General features: G+C 33.0%; 1 non-coding gene across 1 annotated transcript; it reads right to left on the bottom strand.

Annotated features, from left to right (window-relative positions):
• Positions 1 to 8,941: 8,941 nt before the first annotated feature.
• Positions 8,942 to 9,046, bottom strand: LOC115210039. Its single transcript, XR_003881396.1, has one exon. It is a non-coding gene; the product is annotated as a U6 spliceosomal RNA (small nuclear RNA).
• Between the last annotated feature and the right edge of the window lie 1,230 nt (positions 9,047 to 10,276).

The following is a 10,276-nucleotide window of genomic DNA, read 5'->3' as shown; positions in this document are numbered from 1 at the left end:
TGAATATGTGTGTGTGAGTGTATATATATATATACATATATATGTAATTATACATACATGCATACACACATACATACATTAATACATACACACATACACACATATATATATATATACATACACATATACAAACCTATATACATATATGTGTATAGAGCACCTAGCGCCCTTAGGAGTCAAATAGTTAAATGCAAGAGAACTTAAAATAAACCAAGAAATGGCATCTTGATAAGATCATTTAGGATAACATTGGATTGATCAGTGAAGATTGCGTAGTTACTTCGGAAAATAGCGACAGCAGTTAATTCCATTGTGTTTGACATTTTAGATGAAATTCTTATAGAGCAAGTGTTTTCAATCACAAAGTTCGAGTTAGACCTTTCATACATCGAGTTTGTAATAGCTCACTTTGCCTTCATCAGGACCACATATACTGCAACGTTCTATCGTATTTATCAATAGGAAAACCAATCTTTCCTATCGTTGTTTCCAAAGAAAATATTGTTAATGAACATGAAACCAATATTCACTGAAAAACGACCCCAGCCCTTGTTAGTTGCAAACCATTGTAGTAGTGTATGTAACCCCTGATTTTCCATCGGGATCACATTTTCCCTTACACAGTCTATCATCGTTGCCAACTATAATTATAATTATAGTTGGGTAATTAATAATGCAACCAAACACTACGAAATTGGTTACCTGGTCATGTTGTGCCTCATCAACTTTCGTCGCTAAACTGTGAACTTTCACAGAAAACTTAGTCACTGGCGCCAATAGATTGTCAGCTGTACTATGTGGGCTGTATTACTGAACAACCACTGTTGCTCCTAACATCAAGTATTCAAAGCGACCTGAACTGACCTATGTGAGACGAATTAAAAATTGTTTTGAATTTTCTTCTCTTTAATTATGTATGTCTGAGTATATGGGCAATTTCTGAACTTATGAAACTTCAAGTAATGTAGAACTGTGTCAATATCGTTTAATCGTATGTATAAATCTATTAATATGCAAGTATATATATTCATGTGCGTGTAAATAATACACACACACACACATATATATATGTGTATATATGGAGATATATAGATATGTATGTATATGTATGTATATATACAAGTTTATATCTATATCTATCTCTGAGTGTGTATCTGCTTGTCTGTATGTCTGTATGTCCAGCTATATGCATACACACACATATATATATTTACATACATACACCAACGCATTTAACTCCAAACACAAAGTATCTTTCTTGGCTTTATGTGTAGGCTGAAACGTGAAGCCATTTGATAACTTCGTCATCAGTATTTCAAAGAGAATAATGAATATGTTTTCTTGTTTATATATATTGTCTCAAAGACGCCGGCGGCGAATCACTGAATCAATTGAAATATCAAGAGTAAATTTTTTTCCTATTCTCTATGCATATATCTTTGCAGCAATGCGCGAAAGTGACATTAAAATTAGAATTTAAAATTTTACGTATGGAAATGAGCTGGTATAGCAATTGTGTGAATGAATATTTAGAAATTATGTCAAAAATGCTTTTTTTTTGGTGCAAAACAATTAACGAGAAGGCTGAGTAATAGAGAAAATAATACAATTTAGTGGGATAATATATGCAATGATATGTAAGTGTAGCAAATGCGGATACTTAAAAACGAAAGCAAGCAACATTCTGAAATAAATACCATCATCATCACTCCCTCCACCACCATATTCTTCTTCTTCCTCCTCCTCCTCAACCTCATCATTTAATATTATTACGTCTCCATTTTATTGCTGGTATGAGTACATATATCGACACATTTAAAGTCAATTCATATTTGGAGTCACTATCATTCATGATAGTCTAGAGGATCCGTCTTCGTCACACATTCTCTGTTTAGCATGGTTTCTAAGATTAGTTATCCTTTCAATGACAAAATATTTTAGAGTGTAATGGCTGAATTTTTGTTTTGGTACACTGCCAGAAACGTCATGTTTGTGGCAATATTAAGTATTCTCTATTTTACGCCTTTTCCGTTTGTTCAGCAATGCGAAAAGGTTTCTCTTGCTTGACAAGGCAAAAGAGCATCAGTTCTTCCGTCATTATCCCTGTACCTTTGTAACTTTCTCTTTCCCTCTTGCATATCTGTATGGGAAAATGGTCAGAGTAAGAAAGTAGAAAAGGTGTGATCGATGAGAACCAAAGTGATAGAAGCAAGAGGTGGATAGAAGAAGAAGATAGTATTGCAAGAGAGAGAGAGAGTGATAGTTTGATAGATAGCTACATGTTGTTGTTTTGTAAGAAGACTGGATAGAAGCAATAGGATTGAAAGGGTCAAAACTGAATCTTATCAGTCATGTTTGGAAATTTTTGAAATCAACGTCAAATTTAGTATTTAATATTTATAAACCAATTTTCGAAATTTGCTATTATGACAACAATTTCCTAGTTATATTGAAAGTGAGTTCTTTCGCTGAAAGTTTTTGTTTTTTGTTCACAAATTGAAAGAATTTATGTAAATATTTCAGTAGTTTCCGATTGCGCTATATGCATACATTTATAGATATATATTTATATATACATACATACATACACATATATTATATATATGTATATGTATGTATATATATGTATGTATATATATATATATATATATATATATATATATATATATATATATATATATATATTATATATATATATGGCCTGGGCCTATACTGGCCGAAGCCTATCAAACTTATCAGTTATATTAGAGGAAAAAGGACAACAAAGTCGAAGGCAGGACGTGTAAGGTGAATTCGAGGTAATTGAATAATTAGTTAATTAATTAATTATTGTATATCTTACAGCTGTTTCTGGCGTATCCCAAGTTATAGTTTAGCATCTCCATGCACCATGTATTCCATCATCAAAGACAAGTTAAGTATGTATGAAAGTTCTAAACAGGGAATTCATAGTTTATAAAGGAATAAAATAGTAGATAGAAGAATAAAGAGTAAAGCAGTACATAGAAGAATACAGACAGGAGAATAAATTTCACAGAACACCTTCTTCCAGAAGGTATGGAGGTTGGTCCGTACTTCTGTGAAGGTACAGGTCCTTCAGTATAATCCCAGGTAAGTCCAGGCAGTATTTTGGCAGTATTTTGAATGTTGCGTTCGACGATAAGCTTTGGTGCAAAGTTACCCTCAATAATAATAATAATAATAGTAACAATTTCTTCGATATAAACATGGGCTCCACTGACTCTGCTCAGATCACGGATCTGGTCGGAATATACCTCCTCCAACTACTCCGCATGTATTCCTCTAACATCAAGAGGGGTTTGTATAGGGACGATGTACATGTATACATATATGTACTTATATAGACACACACACACACATATATATATATATATATATGTGTGCATATATCTGTATACACACACATATATATATACATACATATATACATATACATATGTACATATATATCTACATATATATATATATATATATATATATATATACACGCGCATATGTATATTCATACATATAGACATATATATATATATATACACATATATACATATATATATATACACATATATACAAACACATATATATATATACACACACATATATATATATAGATATATACATATATGTATATGCATATATACACATATATGCAAAGATATGCATATACATATATATACAAATATATATACACATACACACATACATATATGTATATCTATCTATTTATCTATCAATCTATCTATATATATATATATATGTATGTGTGTGTGTGTGTGTGTGTGTGTGTGTACACATCGTGAAAGTATTAAATTTGAAACTATTAAGAGTGCAAGTATTAAAAGTGGAACAATACAAAAGTGAATCTATTAAAAGTGAAACAATATAAAAGTGAAACTATAACTTACTCCGTCGAAGATTTCACATTTATTCTTCTAGTTATGAGATGTAATACGGAACCAGTGCCAATGTTGTATTGTTTTAATCCCCCCAAAATTAGATGCTGACACTTCTGGTGTGTGGTAGTGTTACCATGTAAAATTTGGTTTGATTTGGTTGAGCTGTTCGAGAATGCATTGGGAACAGACAGATGGAAAAGATTATATATATATATATATATATACATTTTTTTTGTCTTTCTCGTCCCTCCGTAATTCTTCAATCCCTCTGCCCCTACCTCTCTCCTCTCCTTCCACGTGACCGGTGTTCCGCCAAGCCTGAGCTTTCTTTATTGGTTCGACTACCAACCACGTTACATCTCTTATACTCCTTCCCATATATATATATATATATATATATATGTACTTATATATAAATTAATACACGCATACACATACACACACGCACGCACACGCGCACACACAGGTAACAATTATATGGGGAAAATAATGTAAACGTTATATAAAATATCTGTTTGTGTGTAAGAAGATTAGTGATAAAAATTGAGCGATGACGTCGAATAATGATACCTACATATAGCTAATACGAAAAGGCACTTGCAAATAGAATCACTTCACATTTCAAAGTATACATAATACACCTCTGGGCAATATCTTGAGTTTCTAGTTGTCAGGAAAACAATGAAGTCTTAGAACTTTGGAAATCTTCATTAGTGCCTGTACAAAGCGAATAAACATGCTATATATATGTACACATGCTTGTGCGCACGCGCGCGCGCGTGTGCGTGTGTGTGTGTGTAAAGAATATGAAGGATTTATTTCACTGGTGATCCAAAAGAATACGTACGCTGTGTACGTGCTATAACTGGTCATCCGTTAGGTTCCAAATTTCACAACTGAGTCTGGAGCTAGTGATCCGTAGAAGAGGGTATAGGACAACAAAAACCAAAGCAGACCGAGTATCTCAAGTCATTTAGAATATTTAATTAGAGTAAAGCGAATTTGAGGTAATTGATTAGTAATTTAATTATTGGATGTCTTACAAATGTTTCTGGCATATCCCAAGTTATAGAAAAGGCTATTTTTATCCTGATAGCATTTTTTGATAAATAAAGTTATCTGTTATTATGTATAATTTTTTTATAAACATAAATCTGTCCTCCAATATCTTACGCACCCTTTATATATATATGTATGTATTTATGTGTGTGTATGTGTGTGTGTGTGAGTGTGTGTGTGTGTTTGTGTGATTTGCGTGTGTGTGTATGTTTGTATATATATAAGAGTGTGTAGAAAACATTTTTATATACAGAGAAGAGACCCTTGACAAGATTCTTTACATGCTAAGAGGGTAGTTAAACCCCAAGTCACGAAAAAGAGAATTCACGAAGCACGCTGTTATAACACCAGAAAGAAAAGTAATTAATTAGTTTATCTCGAACTCCAGTTTCACTATTAATTGTCCCTTTCCACACCTCTTTTTCTCGTTTCCCCTCTCTCACATTTCTTGGCCTTCCCTTCATTTTCATCACCTTCCCTCCTCCTTTACCCCACTCCATCCCTTTCCTTTCTTTTTTTGTCTTTCTCGTCCCTCCGTAATTCTTCAATCCCTCTGCCCCTACCTCTCTCCTCTCCTTCCACGTGACCGGTGTTCCGCCAAGTCTGAGCTTTCTTTATTGGTTCGACTACCAACCATGTTACATCTCTTATACTCCTTCCCATGACTTTCATCTCTAATGTTCCTGCTGTAAGGCTTCACTAACACACACGCCAGTTTAAATATATTCGCTCTTAGTCGAAAGACACCTGTTGTCATTTTCCTGTTGTTGGTATTTGTAATAGTGTACCATTTATCCGACTTTTTCGTTCTTGTTTTCGCATACATTCGCTTGCTTTCTTCCAAAGAATCTAGTGCTCTTAGTTTAGATTTTCTTGGGGCCGGCCAGATTGGAGCAGTCTCGAGTATAACCGGCCGAAACTGCAACGACGATCTGGAACTCGACTGAAGATAGAAAGCTCCGAATGACCCGTCCTTGCATTTTCCTGTCCTTTTTTGTATCGTCTAACTTCAACTATCTGAATGTTTTGTTGTCACCTGTTACATTCTTGTTCCATTTTTGCTTTGTTTTTTATATATACATATAGCGGCATACGTACACGTTTGGTCTCCAACATATATATATATATATATATATATATATATATATATATATATTATATATATATATATATATATATATATATATATGCGTGTGTGTGTGTGTGTATATACATATAATTTATTTAAAAGCAGCAGAAATTTAACAAAAGCTGTTACTCGGAGTTTCACGTTCCCGTTCGTCGGACAGTTTTGTTAAAACGTAAAACCCCGAGTAACAGCTTTTGTTAAATTTCTGATGCTTTTAGATAAAGCATATTACTCTACCTCTGGTATTTGAGTACTCTTTTTGCCACCTTGTTTCACATTTATGTGTTTACTCCGGTATATATACATATATATACATATATATGTATATATATATATATATATATATATACACCTCTATTTGTCTTTTGTTTTTCTGTAAATTTCAACTATATATATATATAAGATGGAATATACGAGAATATATTATTAATCAGACCAATTGTTTCACCACATCTAGGGTGCAGAAGTATCTCGTCGGGTGATAAATAAATAATAATAAAAAAAACTCGTTAAAATGACATTCCATAATGCAAGTTTCCGTTTTGTAAAGAGAAAAACAGCCAGACGGAGTAAAATTCTCCATATACATAGAAGATTCCAAAATAAAATTGCAGAAGACAAAATCCAGCGAGAAAAGTATTGAAAATAACCGTTAACAGATGTGTATGTATAAACGTCCCCGGGAAAGCTGCATGTATATATATAAATATGTATATATATATATATATATATATATATATATATATATATATATATGTATACATACATATATGTATATATACATGTATATATATATGTATGTGTGTGTAGATATATATATACATATATATATATATATATATATATATATAATATATATATATATATATATATATATATATATATATACATGTATATATATATATATGTAATTATAAGAGGTGTGTTAAAAGGATATCATTTAATACAGGAGCAATGAGACTATAAGGCAAGAATGGAGAACAGAGGTCAAGTTCAAGTCACTTTATCAAATTCTATCACTTCACATCATAGGCATATTCATATACAGTATGAATTCAAGTACAAATATACATATCATGAAAGCGTATAATACATAAATGTACCCCTCATTAATATGTCTGGTATGAAAATTCAGATTTTACAAATCGACGACGATGTTACAAGGTAAGTCTCTTAAGAAGCGGTGATGTTCGAAGAATTAGGATGAATCTTTAGTGAGTACATATACTTACGATCGTCTCGAAAAACTGTGGTTTGCAAAGGACGAGTTTTCCAGCCGTAACAATTGACCACATGTATATGTCTATGTATGTATATATGTATGTATGTATGTATGTATGTATGTATGTATGTATGTATGTATGTATGTATATACATATATATATATATATATGTATATATCTATATATATATATATATATATATATATATATATATATATGTATATGTATATATATATATAATGTATATATATATACTACAGCCCCAGGCCGACCATCAAATCCTTGTGAGTGGATTTCGTACACGGAAACTGAAAGAAGACTGTCGTATATATGTGTATATCGGTGTATGTGTGTGTGTGTGTGTGTATTTGTACCCCCAGCATCGCTTGACAACCAATGTTGCTGTGTTTACATCCCCATATATTCTAGCGGTTCGGCAAAAGACAGCGATAGAATAAGTACTAGTATTACAAAGAATAAAACCTGGGATCGATTTATTCGACTAAAAGAGGTGCTCCAGCATGACCGCAGTCACATCATTGAAACAAGTAAGACAATAAAAACCTATGCCATTTTAATCTCGAGCAACGCTGGGTATCTCTTCTAATATATATGATAAAACATTTTAGTACAAATAAGTAATTTTTCTATAAGCTGAGATTATTCTTGTAATGCGTTTGGGATTTTCTCGATGAATTTAATTTATTGGCAGAGAGAATATGAAATGTGCGATAAACGTGAGACACCATAAAGAGTATTATATTTGGAATGTAATTAAAAGAAGAATTACAGAAAGTACATTGGCATGAGGATAAAGCTTAATTGGATATAAACTTTTTAAAAAAGTAGTTGTCATTTAATAAATGTCATTTAATAAAGGCGTAGGAGTGGCTGCGTGCTTAGCAGCTTGCTTACCAACCACATGGTTATGGGTTCAGTCCCGGGCAAGTGTCTTCTACTATCGCCTCGAGCCGATCGAAGCCTTGTGAGTGGATTTGGTAGACGGATACTGAAAGAAACCCGTGGTATATATGTATATATATATATATATATATATATATAGAAGTTTACCATTTACCCGGATGTAATATATATAAACTCACCCATGTGCTTCGTTGATGTTGATCAGTTAGCTGATCGGCTTAAGCGAGGCAGGGTCGTTGTTTATTTATAATGCATTCAGGCCTGCTGATGATTACGTAAGTATGAAATCACTGTGATACAGGTCTATATTTTTAAATGTCTTACTTTGAAAAATTGCATTCGGTGGGATTAGTAATATTTTTGGTAGAAATGACTGATTGTCCCTCTTAGCGTTTGGCATGTATGTAGAATGCCTCCTGGCATGTATGTATAATGCCCTCTATATATAAATATATATATATATATATATATATATATGTGTGTGTGTGTTTGTCCCCCAACATCACTTGATGGTGTGTTTACGTCCCCGTAACTTAGCGGCTTCTTCCAGTTTCCCCTATCAAATCCAATCATAAATCTTTGGTCGACTCGATGTTATAGAAGACACTTGCTGAAGGTGCTACGCAGTGGGACATAAACCGGAACCATATGGCTGTGAAGCAAGTTCCTTAACATACAGCCACGCCTGCGACTAAGAAACGGAACGCTTCACAAATATGCGTGTCTTCTTTGCGCAGGGGCCACACCAATCTTCCCTGTATCGTTCCATTTTTAGTATATATTCTGCCGAAGCAAGTATGTGTGTGTGATATCTAATATAGATGAAGAAGACGGAAAGATGTATTTAAACGCCGAATCTGTTGCGAAACGAATCGCTATACATCAAAGCAACGTCACAATTCTTGACTGCATCAATTAGTCCTAAAATAAGTAGCTACAATAACATACTGGTGAGCTGACAATGGAGATCTCTGTCGAAACAGTATTCAAGGTTTTGTATTATTTTATTATTATTATTATTATTATTATTATTATTATTATTATTATTATTATTATTATTATTTAGTAGTTTTATTTTTATAGCGTGCTTTCACTTCACTACCGAGCGCAGCTCTGTGTGCCTTGTGTATGTGCTGTGATTTGTTGTGATGCTCTGATGGTTATTGTATGGAAAGTGTTCTGCGTAGGATGTGTGCAGTGCCTAGTAGTGCAATTTTCTGTATGTTATATGTGTTTGTAAGTCCTGGTGTTTTTGTTATGTATTTGTCTGAATATTTTTTTATCATGCCTAATGCACCTACTATGATAGGAATTGTTTCTGTTTTCAGGTTCCACATTCTAGTTATCTCTATTTCCAGGTCTTTGTATTTTGAGAGTTTCTCCATTTCTTTTAGAGACACGTTGTCATCTGCCGGTATTAATACATCAATTAGAAAGCATTTTTTTTCTTCATGATCTCTGACAACTATATCTGGTCTGTTGGCCTTAATTTCTCTATCTGTGTGTATCGGCATATCCCAGAGTATGGTTGCTTTCTCGTTTTCTGTGACATTTTCTGGTGTGTGCCTATACCATTTTTTTTCTGTTGTTATTCCATAATGTTGGCATAGCTTCCAATGTATGTAGGTTCCAACTCTGTCATGTCTGAATATATTCCTTCTTAGCCAGGACTGGGCAGCTAGAGATAATATGATTTATTGTTTCTTGTCCATCTCCACATATTCTGCAGTTACTTGTAATATTTCTTTTCATTACATGTTTTTGGTAATTTCTGGTGGGGAGGCTTTGGTCTTGTGCTGCAATTAAAAATCCCTCTGTTTCTGCTTTGAGTCCTGAGCTTCTCAACCATTGCTGGGATTTTTCTTTGTCTATTTCTTTTGCGTTTAGTTTAGTGCAGTATTTACCATGAAGGGGCTTTTCTTGCCATCGTTTTATCATGGCTCGTTGCTGTTCTATTTTTAGTTTGGATTTCATTTGTTTTATAGCTTTTGTTGTTTCTTCTTCTTCTTTCTTCTTCTTCTTCTTCT

Source organism: Octopus sinensis, linkage group LG3 (genome assembly GCF_006345805.1).
Source record: "Octopus sinensis linkage group LG3, ASM634580v1, whole genome shotgun sequence".
Taxonomy (NCBI): Eukaryota; Metazoa; Mollusca; class Cephalopoda; order Octopoda; family Octopodidae; genus Octopus; species Octopus sinensis.
This window is presented reverse-complemented; position numbering and strand designations above follow the sequence as displayed.